This window comes from Narcine bancroftii, chromosome 3 (genome assembly GCF_036971445.1).
Source record: "Narcine bancroftii isolate sNarBan1 chromosome 3, sNarBan1.hap1, whole genome shotgun sequence".
Lineage (NCBI taxonomy): Eukaryota > Metazoa > Chordata > Chondrichthyes > Torpediniformes > Narcinidae > Narcine > Narcine bancroftii.
The window spans coordinates 333,990,677-334,007,613 of NC_091471.1; the positions used below are offsets into that span (position 1 = coordinate 333,990,677).

General features: G+C 41.9%; 1 protein-coding gene across 5 annotated transcripts in view; it reads left to right on the forward strand.

Annotated features, from left to right (window-relative positions):
* Positions 1-16,937, forward strand: part of llgl2 (LLGL scribble cell polarity complex component 2) — a 142,681-nt gene that overhangs the window by 14,975 nt on the left and 110,769 nt on the right. The gene's annotated exons all lie outside the window — the stretch shown is intronic.

Below are 16,937 nucleotides of genomic sequence, written 5' to 3' on the forward strand. Positions count from 1 at the left end.
CATGTTGGCATGAGAATGGTGTGGTGAAGTGAACATTTTCTGCTACATCATCCTCCAAATTTGGAGAAATGCACTAAACCTGTGTTCTGGCCATTTCTGCAAGCTAAAGATCTCCATCCAGGTCACAATTTGTTTGGAAATTAGAATTTGTTTTATTAGTTGCTGAAGTTTATATTTGGCAAAATTACTTCTCTAATATTAACATTTCCATCAGAATATGGATGCTTGGTGCAGAGAGCATTTCATGAGAACATGGACAGATATGTTAGCATGGAAATGGAGTGTGGAATAGAAATGTTTGGCCAGAGCAAAGCTGCTCAATGAAAGTATCTGCATCCAGTCTTTTTGATTTAGTGGAGGCCACAATGGGAGTATTGGATGCAGGAGACAACCCCTGTAGATTCACAAGTGCATTGTTGCTTCACTTGGATGATCTGTTTGGGGCCCCCAATTAGTGGTGAGGGAGGAAGTATTTGCACAAGTATAGCTACCTGCAGTCATAGGGGTTGGAGCCAAGGGGGTGATTAGTGGGAAGGAAATCAATGGACAAGGGAGTCACAGCAGGAGTGGTCCCTGCTGAAGGAGGAGAGGGAAAGAAGTGTTGTAGGTGGCAGAAATTGTGGAGGATAATATGTTGGATGCAGAGGCTGGTGGGGTGGTAGGTGAGGTCGAGGGGCTGAGAGGTCTAGGGAAGATGTGCAGGAAATAGAGATGTGGTTAAGGGCTGCGTTGATGGTGGTAGAGGGTAAACTTCGCCTTTGAAGGGGAACATCTCAGATGATCTGGAATGGAAGACCTCATCCCGGGAGCAGATGCAAAGGAGACAGGAATTGGGAGAAAGGAATAAAATCCTAACAGGGACAGGGAGCGAAGAGGTGTATTGAGGCAACTGTGGGTGGTGGTGCATTTGTAGAAAATGTCTGTATATGGGGTTAGTTATGGGGAAAGTGGTGCTGGGGTAAAAGCCCAGTACATTTTTAACTGCAGGGGATGTGTGAGGGGACAAATAGCCTGGTTCTGTTTCCTATTTGCATTCATTTCATGTGTGTCCCTATCTTTTCTCAAACTCTAAGATTTGCTAAATGTTGGTCTTCAGCTAAAATCCAAAAGCTGTAGATGCTGAATATCTGAAATAGAAAACAGAAATTTGCTGGCATCACTCAGCAGTTCAGGTAGCATCTTGTCAAAGGAAAATGAAGTTAACATTGCAGCTCAAAATAACTTTAATTTGGAGCTTCCTGCACGATTACTCTTGCATTCTGCTTTCCTTTTCCATGTCAGTACCTTGGTTCACCTCTGAATTCTGAAGTGATTCCAATCCTCAGATTGGTTGTTCCTTTTTCTTTTGGCAATGTTGATGCCCTTTGCTTTTAACACTATCCTTTGCGTATCTACCCAAAACTTAACATTTCCTGGTTTAATGCCTCGAAGAGAATTCTTTTAAAATTGATCTTTGGGATCAGGCTGTTGCTAGACTTGGGAGCATATTTATTACTCCCTCTATTTTCCCTTTAGAAGGTAGTGAGGTGCAGTCTGAATACTTGTTGGTTTCTGGTAGTTTGCACATTTTTGCTGTTGCTATCTTTGGCTTGGCTTCGCGGACGAAGATTTATGGAGGGGGTAAAAAGTCCACGTCAGCTGCAGGCTCGTTTGTGGCTGACAAGTCCGATGCGGGACAGGCAGACACGATTGCAGCGGTTGCAAGGGAAAATTGGTTGGTTGGGGTTGGGTGTTGGGTTTTTCCTCCTTTGCCTTTTGTCAGTGAGGTGGGCTCTGCGGTCTTCTTCAAAGGAGGTTGCTGCCCGCCAAACTGTGAGGCGCCAAGATGCACGGTTTGAGGCGTTATCAGCCCACTGGCCCAGATTGGGCACCAGTCAGGTAATGCACGGTTTGAGGCGTTATCAGCCCACTGGCCCAGATTGGGCACCAGTCAGGTAATGATCTTCATCTGTGCAGTTGACTGGTGACATTCTGAAGTGTGTGTTCTGGGTACGTCCTAACAGAGTTTGGCAGAGCCTGACCTTGGGTATTGGGTGTGAATTCTGATGAATCATTTGGGTTAGGTTGTTTGGCTGGGTTCTGTTCTTTATCTAGTTTACCATGGTTTCAGGATTGTCCTCTTATTTATTAGAGACTTTTACATAGCCACTTCATTCCAGGATATTCGCTGCGCCTGCTGTGTAAAAAGCAGTTTGGGGGGTGGGGTGGGGGAGGGCGGTCATTCCAGTCCCTTTTTTTCTAGCAGGAGAGGTAGTAATAAAGTGGAACACTGTCTATTTAAAAGGGTAATCTGGCATTCTGGGACCAACACGGGGTAAGGATGTGTATATGTACCTTATTTTTGTTAGTGTATTTATAGATAAGCATTTAAAATTTGGCCAAAACATGCAAGTAGGACAACAACAAAAAATATTTTCAATGATCATACCACTGTCTTGCTCTCTCCCAGCAAAGGTAAAAAGCAGAATCGAGCTGGCTGACAGCAAGTAGTTCACTAGGGAATATCTGACCAGCAGGCACTTGGGGGGTTTAACCTATCTCAGATGTCTATCCATGCTCCCATAAATGCAGAAATCAGAAATGAGCTGGAGATGAAATGAGCTGGTGGTGAAATGGTGGTGAAATAGTGATGGATCCTCAACTAGACTCACTGTAGAATGAGAAATTATTTAATTCATAAGTACATAATTCATGGTCTTGACAGGCAGATGTGGAGTGGCCTTTCAAAATAGAGCTTAATCATTCATGAATAAAATAAGAAGTATGTATCAAAGGGTGCTGAATTGGAACTCTACAGAAGGAGGTTGTGACTCCTCAGTTACTGAATATATTCAAGACAGTCACTGACAGACCTTCAAATATTAAGGGAGATTAGTGTTTGGGAGTGGCATTGTGTTAAAAGATCAGCCCTTATTCTGATTCTACCATCCAACTCTCAGCTGACCCCAGGTGTCTCTGGTCATCTTGTGCTGTGAGCAAGCTGGTCTGTTGGTTTGTCCTCAATTTGAACAGTCTGAACCCCCCTGTCCCTTTTCTTTCCTCTTGCCCCCACCCCCACAACTGACAGTATGCCACCAGCCCCCAATGATAGATAGTGGTGATTAGTAAGGGATTACTTTAAGGTGGTATGTGGGTGGGGAAAAAAAGTTTGAAAACCACTGTTTCAATTGTACCTCATTGACTCGTTATGTGCATGGTTGCACAACTCCAAAGGAAATGGGCCAATTACATTTTTTCCTCAAGCAAAATATTTCAACAACAATTAGATCTAGAGCAATGGTTCTCAACTTTTTCTTTCCACTCACATACCAACTTAAGTAATCCCTTACTAATCACAGAGCACCTAAGGCATAGAGAATACTTAAGGTGGTTGTGAGTGGAAAGAAAGTTTGAAAACCACTGCTTTAGATCAATACTTGCAAGAAATTTTCCCATGCTCTTTTATACATTGTGAAAATTGGGGGGGGGGGGGGGGAGTGGCTCTAACATGCCATCATATATGGTATGTTATATTGTGACACTAAACACCGACGCTGTTGAGTTGCCTGTTCCGCCTCTTCTGCTCCTGGATTGTCAGGTTGGTATGTTTATATATTAAAGACACACACATGCATTATGCCAGCTTTATTCAGTTCAGTGTAAATGATCAAAATCGGCTTAATGCCAGGTCTTCCTTACAGCAATATCGCGGGATTTCTGTATTTATAAAAACAAAACACACTAATGTTTGCATATCCATCCAGGGATGAAATGCCAGTGAAATTGCTGCATTTGCTGCAATGGGCAGGTATGGTATAGGGCTAGGGGAGATGTCTGGCAAGTATTCAGGTCCCACAAATGCAGCAAGATATTGGCTTGTCTGGCTTCGGTTGTGCACAGTGGGCACCCTATCTACTGGAATAATTTTTCTTCAAGGAAGTGTCACTTGGAAATGGAGAGGCTTTGGAAATGTGATCAGACTTGATCTAAATGTGTGCTTTCTTCATACATCTGACAACCTTCAGCATGGTTAAGATGGATTCATCTTTAAATCTTGAGCTAAAATGTATTAAATGTCATAAATACGGTCAGTTACGAGGGAGTGAAACACAAAAATCTGCAGATGCTGTGATGGTAGTAAAAGCACAGAAATGCCGGATGAACTCGGCCGGTCTCGCAGCGTCCAAAAAAAGCAAAGATATATCGCCGACGTTTCTGGCCTGAGCCCTTCTTCAAGGAACAAGCAGAGTGATTCAGAAGTGGGAAAATCTCAGAATTCAGATAATGCTAGCTGGGGGAGGAATCCAGACCAACAAAAGGCGTTAATTGAATATGACCAGGGACTTTATTTTATGGTTTATGCAAAAGGAGACAGGGAAAAAGGGGAGAGATAGAGCTGGGAGATTGTGACTGGGTGGTGGGGGGGGGAAGAAGTTGTAGAGGGCAGGTTAACAAAACCCAGGGAAGTGTATATTAATGCGATCTAGTTGGAGGTTACCCAGTTGGAAGATGAGGTGGTGTTCCTCCAATTTACAGAAGTCTCAGTCTGGCAGTGCATGAGACCATGGACAGATATGTCAGCAAGGGAATGAGGTGGGGAATTGAAATGGGTGGCTACTGGGAGATCCATGCTATTGCGGCAGACAGAGCCGAGGTGCTCAATAAAGTGATCTCCCAGTCTACATGTTTATTCATGGTCTCATGCACTGCCAGACTGACATTACCTGCAAATAGGAGAGTGAATAATACTTCCTGTTTCTACTGGACACTCTCCAACCAGATTACATTAATATTGACTTCTCTGCTTTAAACTGCCCCCCCCTCCCCCAACTTCATATCATATCCAATTAACACCTTGTATTGGTCTGGACTCCTCGCCCAGCCGGCACTGTCTGAATTCTGAGACTTCCTGCTTCTGGCTCCTTATTCCTTGAAGGGCTCAGGCCAGAACGTCAGCAATATATCTTTGCATTTTTGGTAACTAAAAGACTGGCTGAGTTCCTCCGGCATTACTGTGTTTTTACTGTCAGTTACAATACATGACTACCACTTGTATTTGATGACTAATATAGAAAGTGCTGATAAAGTCCCAGAGCCATTTCTGTTAGTGCTGGCTTTGACAGTCCAAAGCATGTATGCCAGCGATCAGACGATTTATTTCAAGGGTAAATGTGGAGTTGGTGGGGGAAAAGAAATGGAGAGCGTTTAGAGAAAATTTGGGATTGGTGTGAGGCAGGAAAGGATATGGTTAAGGGGTGAGTTTTGAGACCTGGGTCATTAGGGTTGATTACTCAGCAAAAACTGTTTTAGGCCAGGCTATTGCTGCATTTTATGACATTAATTGATGCAATTCATTTTCCACTCTGCAAAGACTGCGTTCAGCGTTAAGGGACTAATGCAAATAGTCATTTTCCATGAAGATTTGTTGCTTCTGTGATCTTACTTAATCACTGTAAAATAATTCTCTGCCCTGCTTATTGGTTTTTAATGGTAGGCTCTTGTATAGAATTTTTTAAAATGCGACCATAAAGGCTGAGATTCTCTGCCGCACGCTGCTGACCCTACTGTCATAAATGCTGGACAAGCGGTTCCAAGACCACGACTCCAATCCTTCCTCAGGCTTGTGGCAGAGGTAGAGTGGAGTGTTCCACTTCACTATATAAATGTACTGCTGCTGCAGGGCACTTGCTGGTGATGTCATGATGACACTGTCAACCTGCAACCCAAAACTTCATATTCACGCAAACATGGTGGTATATCAGATCAGATGCATAAGAATTAATATCCATGGCACAATCAATCATTCCCTTACCCATTCCCATCACATTCTGACCCAGATGAACTGTTGCCCGAACCACTCATGCTCTGCTTTGATTCTGCTGCATCCTTTTCCATTAGTTTTAAAGCTAGAGGTTTGAAGATGTTGAGGAATTATAATAACTGGCCAAATCTAACATCCTTTACCGTGTTTTATTGGGATTGCGCTGTGTAATCAGGCCTGCTTTAAAAATGATCTGTGATACTCTGAGCATTACAAGATATAGATGACAGCGTTGTAGAGCATGGTGGCAATGGTAACATGTCCTTGGAGCTTTCATTGTGCTGTAAGAGGCGGTGGCTCCGTGCTGAGTGATAGCCGAGCCTCCTGCACAGAAAGATCTAGTTTCTCTTTTCACTCTCCATGACCCCCTCACTCACGCAAGGTTAACGGGCTGAACAGGTGGAGCAATGCGGGCACCTCCGGCCACTTCTCTGCTTCCAGTGACAGACCAGAGGGGCAGCGCCAGGCAGAAGGACCAATGGCAGTCTTCGTTACCCATAATCCACATGCAGCTGGGAAACGCAGAGCAGTTCCAGTTGCATGGGAGATTATGGGTAACGAAGACGGTCATTGCTCAACACATATGTTGGACCTCACAGCGATGGGCGTCGCTACTGCACTGCTTCTCCCGACTCCATTTCTCCAGAGGATGCTGCAAGGCACCACTCTTCATAAAAGCGGCACAGGAGCAACCTTTTGGGGCTGCTTCCATAAAAAGGCAAGTTCAATTTTTTCTCTGCGATGGAGCTGGCCTCGAAGTGGAGGCCTGATATAAAAACATCTAGATATACAACTGAAATAACTCTCTATTTCAATGGCTTGCTACGTTGCTTATTTGTTGCCAAGGATCCACAAAGACAATACCCCCTGACAAGGTTGTAAATCGACAACATAGTTCGAGTAAGATGTGTGAGGTTTGGATATTTGTTTTACTATTACCTACCGCATAACTAATGCGCAAACACTTGTGCTTGGTGTCTTCGAGACTTGTTCTGACCTGTTCAGTATCACCTTGTTTGGTGAGAAAGTTGTGACTAGTTTTCTGGCTTTGGAAATTACCTGTTTTTACTCTGGGAAATTTACCAATAATTTATTACTAATGCAGCAGTTGGGAATGTTTTCCTTTAGTTTCAATCGTGTTTGAATGTTGTCTCTTAACAGTACAAAGGGAGTTTAACTCTTGGAGACTGGCCGGAGTTGCTGTTTTTAAACTTTGTACCTGTTATACTCCTTCACCATAGCTGATTGGGATATTTAGAATCTCCAGATCAGAATCTACTTTGCCTTGGTTATTGCACATGAGCCATGTTATTGAAGAATAGTTTTGCCTTTCTAGGTAATTTGTCCACAAGACTAGCACGAGTAGCAAAAAAAATGTACTCTGTGCTTTGATTTATCTTGTCTAATACTAGTTTAGCACAAATCATAACCAGGATTTAAAATTTTTCCCCATTTTGGAGCTAAAATTATTAAAATGGCCTAATGTTGCTATTGAATTTAATGAATTAAATGTCAGTGATGAGCAAGTGAATTCAGCATGAAGAATAAGTTTAAATAATTTCTATTGATTCACTTGATAAGGAGGAAGCACCTCTCCATCTTATTCTTTGATCCTGCAAAATAAATGTAAAGAGTCCATTATTGTCATATAAATACTACATTTAAAATGTAATATTCATGAAATGTCCTCTGTCTACTGTAAGGAAGACAGAGTCGCCACTTTGTCCAGGGCCCCTCACAGAAATGAGGCCCCAGTGAGGAATGAACTCGCGGCCCCTGGTTTACAAGACCAATGCTCTAACTACTGAGCTATCACTCGCCAGTATTTGTGGAAAGAGATCCTGTTTTATAGGCACAGGAATTGGGTGGATTAAATAAAAATGTTCCTTACTCTGCTGTCTATTACTGATGGTAAATATTAGCACTTTTGTGCTCTGAGTGTGGCAGAGACATGGTAAATTGATCAACTTGCAAACAGAATTGTATTTTGGCTTAAGTGTGGATTCGATAAGATTGCTGTACATTTTATTTCTAATCCCAACTGATTGCCAGGATCGTAACCAGACTGAGGCACAAAGGACTGAGACCTCCCCTATCATCCGTACTACTGGTGAACGGTCAGTCATTAGAAAATGAAATTGGCGACCTTGGGGCAAAGCAGCTTTATTTGTGGCAAGTGAGACTAATCTCACTTGTTAAAATATGGGAAATTAATGATTTGATGTCATCATACAGTGGAAATTATAGCTGGTGAATTTGATGGTCATTCCAGTTTTGCTGTGGAGTTTGATTGTAATGCCGGAAGAAGCACTGAGGCTCTATATCTGGTCAGTTCAATGCCGTTAAGAGAAGGAACATGAATTTGTCACGGCATACTTCCTTGATTTGAATATGACTATAAAAGATCAAAAGGTTAAAGTGGCAATACTAGGTTGCAGTGCATCACTGGAAAAGCAGCAGTTCACTTGACTGTTTGACCCAGTCTGTTTGCTGCTTCGAGACCTGACTGGACACCACAATCCAACCAGAGGGCCTCACCATTCACAGACTGGATCGGAACTGTGTTGATGGCAAAAAGATGGAGGGCGGTGCAGTGTGTGCTTTATAGTTAATACCAGCTGGTGCATGGCATTGGGAGTTGTGTCTTCATAAGGTCTGCATTTAATTGATATTTATTCTGTCTACACTGTCTCAGTGATTCTCACTGGAGTTTATATCCCTCCCTAAGCAGATTACAAACGGGCTCTTGCAGAGCTTCATGATATTGTCAGTAGAAGAGATGGCCCAGCCCAATGCATTATAGGTCATAGTCAGTTACTTTAACCAGGCCTATCTTAAGAAAGTCCTGCTCAGTTATCATCAGCATGGAGCCTGCTGTACCAGAGGTCCCAGCACACTCGATCTCTGCTACACTAAGTTGAGGAATGCCTATAGTTTTTTCTCCTGAGACCATATTTTGGTAAGTTGGGTCACCTAGTGGTGCTCCTTCTGCAAAAAAAAAAGCCTAAAAAGCAAGGCCTCAGAGATTGGGACAGTTAGATGATTGTGGAAGGCTAAAATATGGTTACGGTGTTCAAGATCTGAATAATTACACCAGGGCTGTTACATTCGTTATCAAAACAATTGTGGACGAATGTTTCCCCTCCAAATCATTTGGGGTTTTCCCCAACTAGAACCCCTGGATGAACAATGAAATCTGGAACTGGCTGAGACAGGCATTCAAGTCCAGATATCCAGATCACTATGCAATGAGCAGTTACAACTTACAGAAAATCATCTCCTGGGTGAAGTGGCAGTCTGGTTGAGAATACAAACAAGGAAGGATACCGGAGAGCTGTGGAAGGGCCTAAATGATGTAACCTACTACCAAACCAAGTCTGGTGCAGATGAACTCAATGCCTTCTATGCCCAATTTGACCACCAAAACAAGGAGGAACCACTGCACACCCCCAAGTCCCTGAAGATGGCGTGTGGGTTGCCTTCAGGAGAGTGAACCCACGAAGAGCATCTAGCCTGGATGGAGTACCTGTCTGAGTAATGAAAATCTCTGCTGGCCAACTGACCAATATATGTGTGGTTATCATCAACGTTTCACTACAATAGGGTGTGGTTACCCCCCCCCCTCCCATCCCTGGTTTCAAATAGGCCTCAATTGTACCAGTGTCCGCAAAGAGTGTGCTAACCTGCCTAGATGACTACTGACCAATGGCACTCACATCCACAGTGAAGTGCTTTGAGTTGGGTGTGGAAGCACACATGCTCCTATTTGAGCAGCAGGATGGATCTGTTCCAATTCACCTACCGCAGCAAAAGATCTGCAGCAGATGCCATCTTATTGGCTCTGTAAGAAACCATTAAACATCTGGACAGCAAAGATGCATACATCTTTATTGACTACAGTTCATCATTCAACACCATCTTCTCTGAAAACTATTGGCAAACTCAAGATCTGGGCCTCAATACTCCACTGTGTAATTGGATCCTGGATTTCCCCACCACCAAACCTCGATTAGTGTGGATTGACAAGAACATCTCCTCCACAATCTCCATCAATACCGAAGCACCACAGGTCTGCCTTCTTAGCCCCCTGTTCTACTCTTTACACCATTGACTGCATGGCTCAGTACAACACCATTTACAAATTTGATGGTAATACCAGAGTAATGGGCTGTATAACAAGGGTCAACCTGCAGGAGGAGATTGAAAGCTTGGCTGGACAGTGTGCTAACTGCAATCTCTCATGCAATATCATGAAAACAAAGGAGCTGATTATAGACTTTAGGAAGGAAAAAACAGAGGTGTATGATCCAGTGATCATTGGGGGAAATCTGAGGTGGAGAGGGTGAGCAAATTTAAATTCTTGGGAGTCACCATCTCTGAGGACCTTTCCCTAACCCAATACACGAATGTCATCATGAAAGCCTACAAAACACTAAGGAGTTTGGGGAGGTTTGATATGACATTGAAAACTTTGGAAAATTTCTATAGAAGTGTAGTGGAAATTGTACTGACTGGCTGCATCATGGCCTAGTAGGTAGGCAGCAGTACCTCCTGAGCAGAAAGCCCTGCAAAAGGTAGTGGACACAGCCCAGGGCATTATAGACCCCCATCCCCCCCACCTTGAGAAAATCGAGTGGAGAGCAGCAGTGATCATCAAGATCCACACCACCCAGGGAATGCTCTGTCCTCACTGCTGCCATCAGGAAAGGGGTATAGGTAAAGAAAAAGTGTATATCATGGCTATTGTGATTTATGGTGTGAAAAATAAAAAAAAAAAAAGGAAAGGGGTATAGGTGCCACAAGACCTATACTACTAGGTTCAGGTACACTTGCTACCATCCACCATCAGACTCCTAAACAACACTCATTCAGAGGGTTGGGTAAACCATGAAAGTCTGCAGACACTGATTAAATTAAAAATGTAAAGCTGGAGAAATTCCACAGGTCAAACAGTGGACTTGATATAGCAAAGATAAAGACATATAACTAACTTTCTAAGCTTGAGCCCTTCATCTGAAATGTTGATTGTAAATCTTTATCTTTGCTATATCAAGTCCACTGTTTGACCTACTGAATTTCTCCAGCTTTGTGTTTTAGACTCATTCAGAGACTTCTTTAAGGATTCTTACTGTACACATTTATAACTGAATATTTTTTTCTATTGCACAATTTGTTCACATTCCCCTCTTTAGTATACGTATCTTTTTCCTGAGTATAATTTACAGCTACCAATAAGTCAAAATTCTGCCTGGCCTCCAAGAAAAAGAATCTCAGATGTATGTACTCTAACAATAAAATTGTACTTTGAGCTTGAACAACTCGTCACATTGCAAACAACTGCAGGGAATGAATGCAAGGCAGTTTATGGATGGTGGAGCCATCTCCATTTGTCCCAGAGAATATTTAACCTTGCTCAGCGGGGTTCCAACAGCAGTTAAAATATGGGAAATTAATGATTTGGTGTCATCATACAGTGGAAATTATAGCTGGTGAATTTGGTGGTCATTCCAGTTTTGCTGTGGAGTTTGATTGTAATGCCGGAAGAAGAACTGAGGCTCTATATCTGGTCAGTTCAATGCCGTTAGAGAAGGAATATGAATTTGTCACGGCATACTTCCTCGATTTGAATATGACTATAAAACATCAAAAGGTTAAAGTGGCAATACTAGGTTGCAGTGCATCATTGGAAAAGCAGCAGTTCACTTGACTGTTTGACCCAGTCTGTTTAACTGATTTATACCTTGATCAGACTCGTGTGTTGGCTCTGCAATCCTTAGAATTTTGCAAGACAAGTATGGATGAATTTTGGATATAAAATTATTATTGAGCTAACATGTATTGTTTTCTGAAAATATTCAGCACTTCACCATCCCTGTCTGAAAGAGCAGTTCTTAACTTCTGAATGCTGAGATTTCACGTAGGTTTCCAACATGCCTGCCCCCCACCCCAGAAAATTTCTCTCCAGACCGTAATTCCATTCACCATCTTAAAACATGAGACGAATATCCTTGCATTCTCTGGCTGACAACACTAGTTTAAGTAAAGTCGCTCTGATTGAATTCTGGGAAAATCTGGGAAAATGTGAGTGAATTTGTAAACTGTTCCAGGATTGTATGTTGTAATATGTTTTGACCAAGTCTGCCTTAGTAAACCATCCTCTCAGCCCAATCTCTAATGTCTGACCCCTTGTTTTGATTGAGACCTTAGGTGGGAGAAATATCACTCCATTTACTCCAAAGATTTTTCATTTTCAACAAGGTTGCCTCCTGTTCTTTAGGATAGATCCAGTCATTTTAATAACTTTAATAGGTCCATCCAATTGTCTATCACTTATCCCAGGAATAAATTTGCGCTTTCACTTTGTGCAAACTCTATTACATGTATACCTTTTGGATTAAAGAGATCAGAAATGTAATACATTTTTTCAGGTGTAATCTCACCAGGGTCCCATGTATTTCCAGGAATATTTTTGTAACTACTCAAATCCTCTTGGATAAAGATCGATTAATCATTTGGCTTCCTAACACTTGCTGTTTAGCTTTCGTGATTCACTTACAAGGACTTAAAAAAAAAATAGGACCAGGAGTAGGTAATTCACCTCTTCGGTGAAAAATTCCTTTCACTCTCTCATTTGGAAAAAAAATGCCACTTTTCTACTTCTATCAAATTAGATCTCTTGTATAGTGTTTCCTTGTAGCACCTTATTTTCCATTTGCCGCATCCTTGGCTATTCCCTGAGCCTCTCTGTCTTCCTCTGAAACCTCTGTCTTCCTTGCATCTTGGTACTGTTTGCAAATTTGGATTTGTACTTCATTTGTCATGAGCATAGATTTGAAACTGTTTGGACCTAAGCATAGATTCTTGCAGCATCCACCAGTTCACCTCTCAGCCTGAATGACCAATTTATTTGGTTTTTTTTTGTCAATTAAATCTGAATATTGTCCACAATCTATGCCTTAATTTTATTCTTTAAACCCTCTGGGACTCCTTGCCAAAGGCCTTCTAAAATTCCAATATACCACATCTGTTCACAAGACCAAGGAACGGAAGTAAGCCACGAGGCCCATCGAGTCTGTTCCATAAATCTACACTAAGCTACTCTACACTAGTTCCAATTTCTAGCCTTTTCCCCATATCCCTTGATGCCCTCACTAATGAGATACAGTATTCATCTCCCATTTCAATTTTGTCCCCAAAGTACGACAAATCCTTAATCTTACAGTTACCCTATCAACTGCCTGTTATGCTCACCATGTCACTACAGGCTGCAACTACTTGTGTATCATCCGTCCTATTCATGCCCACACATTCTGGTTCCTGAGTGTGCCCCCTATCCCTATCCCCCCCCCATGCCAGTCTTGTTTATGTGAGTACAGTACTTTGGAGTGGGTATGTGCAGGACACAGATCTTTGTACTCTTAAGATGGTCTGACTTAGTGAATTGGAGCATGCACAAGGAATTAACCATTCTTCACTGTATTCAAGATTCAGTTGCAAAGGCTAGAGAAACAACTGCAATAGTGTCGAGTAATTGGAGCTATCAGGAATGCTAAAGAGATGCAAGAAAATGCAGGTAAGTGGGCAATACTAGAACTGTGGCCAGCCAGAACAGTAATGGGGGGGGGGGGGGGGGGGGGGTGGGGGGAAGAACAGGGAACGAGGTAGAAATGCCAAGCTGTGATCTTCATCAGTTACCCGAGAACAGCCAGTGCAGGAGTCAACAGTGATGATTCACATGTAGTTCCTAGTTTTGTGTGACATACTTTTTATTTTAACTGTGAGTGAAGAATAAAAGTAAGAGGGCATGATGTTTTGTTCCCATTTTTGGCAGTCTGACTAACACAAAGTACAACAGGAAAAGGACTGTTGTGGTTGGGTGTCATTTGCCTTGATCTGTTGAGGATTATACCTCCCAAGTTGTCAAAGATTTCCTTTTTCAAATCCATGTTAACTGTTTTTCTAAGTGCTGTGTTATTATTTCTTTAGAATCCAGCATTCTCCTAGCTCTTGATACCAAGCAAACTTATCTTCAGCAATGAAAAATATGAAATAATTTCCCTATTCAATTAATAAGGATCATTGGACATTGTCATAGTTCAATGTCACTAATTTTAAATTTAGACATGGAGCATGCTACACCCAATTAACCTAAACCCCTGGTACGTTTAGAATGGTGGTAGGAAACCAGAACCCCAGGAGAAAACCCATGCAGACATGGGGAGAACGTACAAACTCCTTACAGACAATGCAGGATTTGAACCCCAGTCCATTCCTGATTGCTGGAGTTGTAAAGGCTTTGCGCTAATTGCTATGCCAGCCATGCCGCCCTAATCAATGCAAATTTTCCATAAATTCTCAGTTGCATTCTTGATGCTTATAAATTACTAAACTACAACTATGAATATTTATCCATCCAGTTATATCTATATACATCTCTTTTTCTGTCTCATTCACATTATGATCATTTGTAGATGGTGAATACAATTTGTGGTTGGTATTCCTTGCATACCTGTGTGATTGAAGAATATCAATGGATCTGTACATTGTACTTTTATATATGACAAACTCTCATAGCATCAAAGTGGTAGACTTACAAGTTCATATCTATTCTTCAATCACACAGGTATGCAAGGAATACCAACCACAAATTGTATTCGCCATCTACAAATGATCATAATGCGAATGAGACAGAAAAAGAGATGTATATAGATATAATTGGATGGATAAATATTCATAGTTGTAGTTGGGAGAAGTGTTCAATAGTACTGATTGATCTTTCACTGGTCCAGGGTAGTTATGGTTGGGGTATTTCAAGAGGTTCAAGAGCCTAAAAACTGTTTGAGGGGATTGGTGGGGGGGAGGATGGGGGGTGGTGTAGCGGTGGTGAAGGATTGGTCTTGAATCTAAAGGTGCATAAATTCAGGCTCCTCTCTTCTGCCTGAAGGTAGCTGTGAGAAGAGACTGTGATGGAGATTCTTTGATATTGGTTGCCTTGAGGTAGCACTTTGCATTGATGTCTTCAATGGATGGAGGTTGGTGCAGCCTCTGCTTTCCTGGGCAATTGAGTTTCCAAAACAGGCTGTGATGCAACATACTTTCCTTAGTGTACCTGTAGAAGTTTGATAGAATATTCAACAACATGCCAAACCAATTTGACTTCTTCGGAAAGCAGAGCTATTGATGTGCTTTCTTCACAAGATCAAGGAACAGAAGTAGACCATTTAGCCCATCCATTCTGCTCTGTCTCCACTATAGAACCATTCTCACATCCATTTACAATTTCTGGCCTTTTCCCTATATCCTTGATACCCTGACTAATTAAATACCTATCAATCTCCTCCTCCCCCAATGATTGGGCTTCCACGACTGTATGTAGCAATGAATTCCATGAATCGATGACCCTCTGGCTAAATAAGTTTCTCCTCATCTCTTCTAATTCTAAGACTGTCCCCTCTTGACCTGGATTCATCCACCAAGGGAAGCATCTTATTCACATCTACTCTGTCCAATCCTTTCAGCATTCAAAATTTTTTCTGAGATCCCCTCTCATTGTTTTATACTCCAATGAATACAGTCCAAGGGCCGATTTAAACACTCCTCATATATTAGCCCTTGCATTCCACAAATCATCCTTGTAAATCTCTCCAACATCACTACAATCTTAAGGGGCCAAATGAGCACTCCAAACGAGGTCTCACCAATGCCCCCCTAGAGCCTTATAATTACCTCATATATATTATTCCTCTTGAAATGAATGCAAACATAGCATTTGTTTCCTTTATTGCCAATCCAATCTGGTGGTTAACCTTTAGGTTATCCTGCATAAGGACCCCTAAGTCCCTTTGCACTTCTGAATTTTGAATTTTCTCCCCATCTAAATAATTGCCTGTTTGTTTCTTCTTCCAATACAACCATACATTTCTCAACATTGTATCTCATCTGCCATTTCTTTCCCCACTCTCCTAAACTGTCCATGTCTCTCTGCAACCTTTCGGTTTCTTCAACATTTCCTGCTCCTCTACCTATCTTGGTGTCATCTGCAAATTTAGCCACAAAACCATTCACTCCATAATCTAAAATCATCAATATACATTGTACACGAAAGCAACCCCTGCAGAACACCACTAGTAATTGGCAACCAACCAGAACAGGATCCCTTTATCCCATCTTTTGCTTTCTGCCTATCAGCCAATGCTCCATCCAATCTAATATCTTTCCTGATATTCCATGGGTTTTCATCTTATTAAGCAGCCTCTTATGCGGCACCTTATCGAAGGCCTTTTGAAAATCTAAATACACAACATCCGCAGGCTCTCCCTTGTCCATCCTACTTGAGATTACCTCAAAAAATTCAATTAGGTTGGTCAGACCGGATCTTCCCTTCATGAAACAATGCTGGCGTGGACCTATCATGCCATGCACCTCAAGGTATTTAACAATCTTGTCCTTGAGGATTGACTTCAATAACTCTCCAATTATTGATGTCAGACTAATAGGCTTGTAATCTTTTTTTCTCCCTCCCTCCTTTCTTGAACAGCAGAACTATATTTGCAACCTTCCACTCCTCTGGAACCATGCCAGGGTCTATTGATTCCTCCAAAATCATTTCCAATCCCTTCACAATTTCTAAAGCCGCCTCCTTCAGAACCCGTGGGTGCTCCTCATCCAGTCTGGGAGACTTGTTTATCTTTAGTTCATTTATCTTACCAAACACTTTCTCTTTAGCAATCTTGATTGTACTTAATTCTATTCCCTGAGACCTCTGTCAGGTATACTGCTAATGTCTTCCTCAATGAAGACTGATGCAAAATACTCATTGAATTCCTCTTTGAAAATGATGCTGGAGAAAAAATGAGAAACAATCAGCCCTATTATCTACCATGTCTCATTTTTACTCTTCATGTATGCACAGTTTTGTCTCTCTTTCCTTGAGTTAAAAAAAAATTTAAATGATGTGGATGCCCAGGGACATGAACGTTCTTGCCCTCTCCACTACCATCCTACCAATGAAGATTGGTATGTTGTTCCTCTCCCTCATCTTCCCAAAGTCCACAACAAGTTTCTTGATCTTCCTGACATTGAGAGCAAGATTGGGTGGTGCCAGAACAAGAATCAGATTGCCGTCGTATATTCTGAG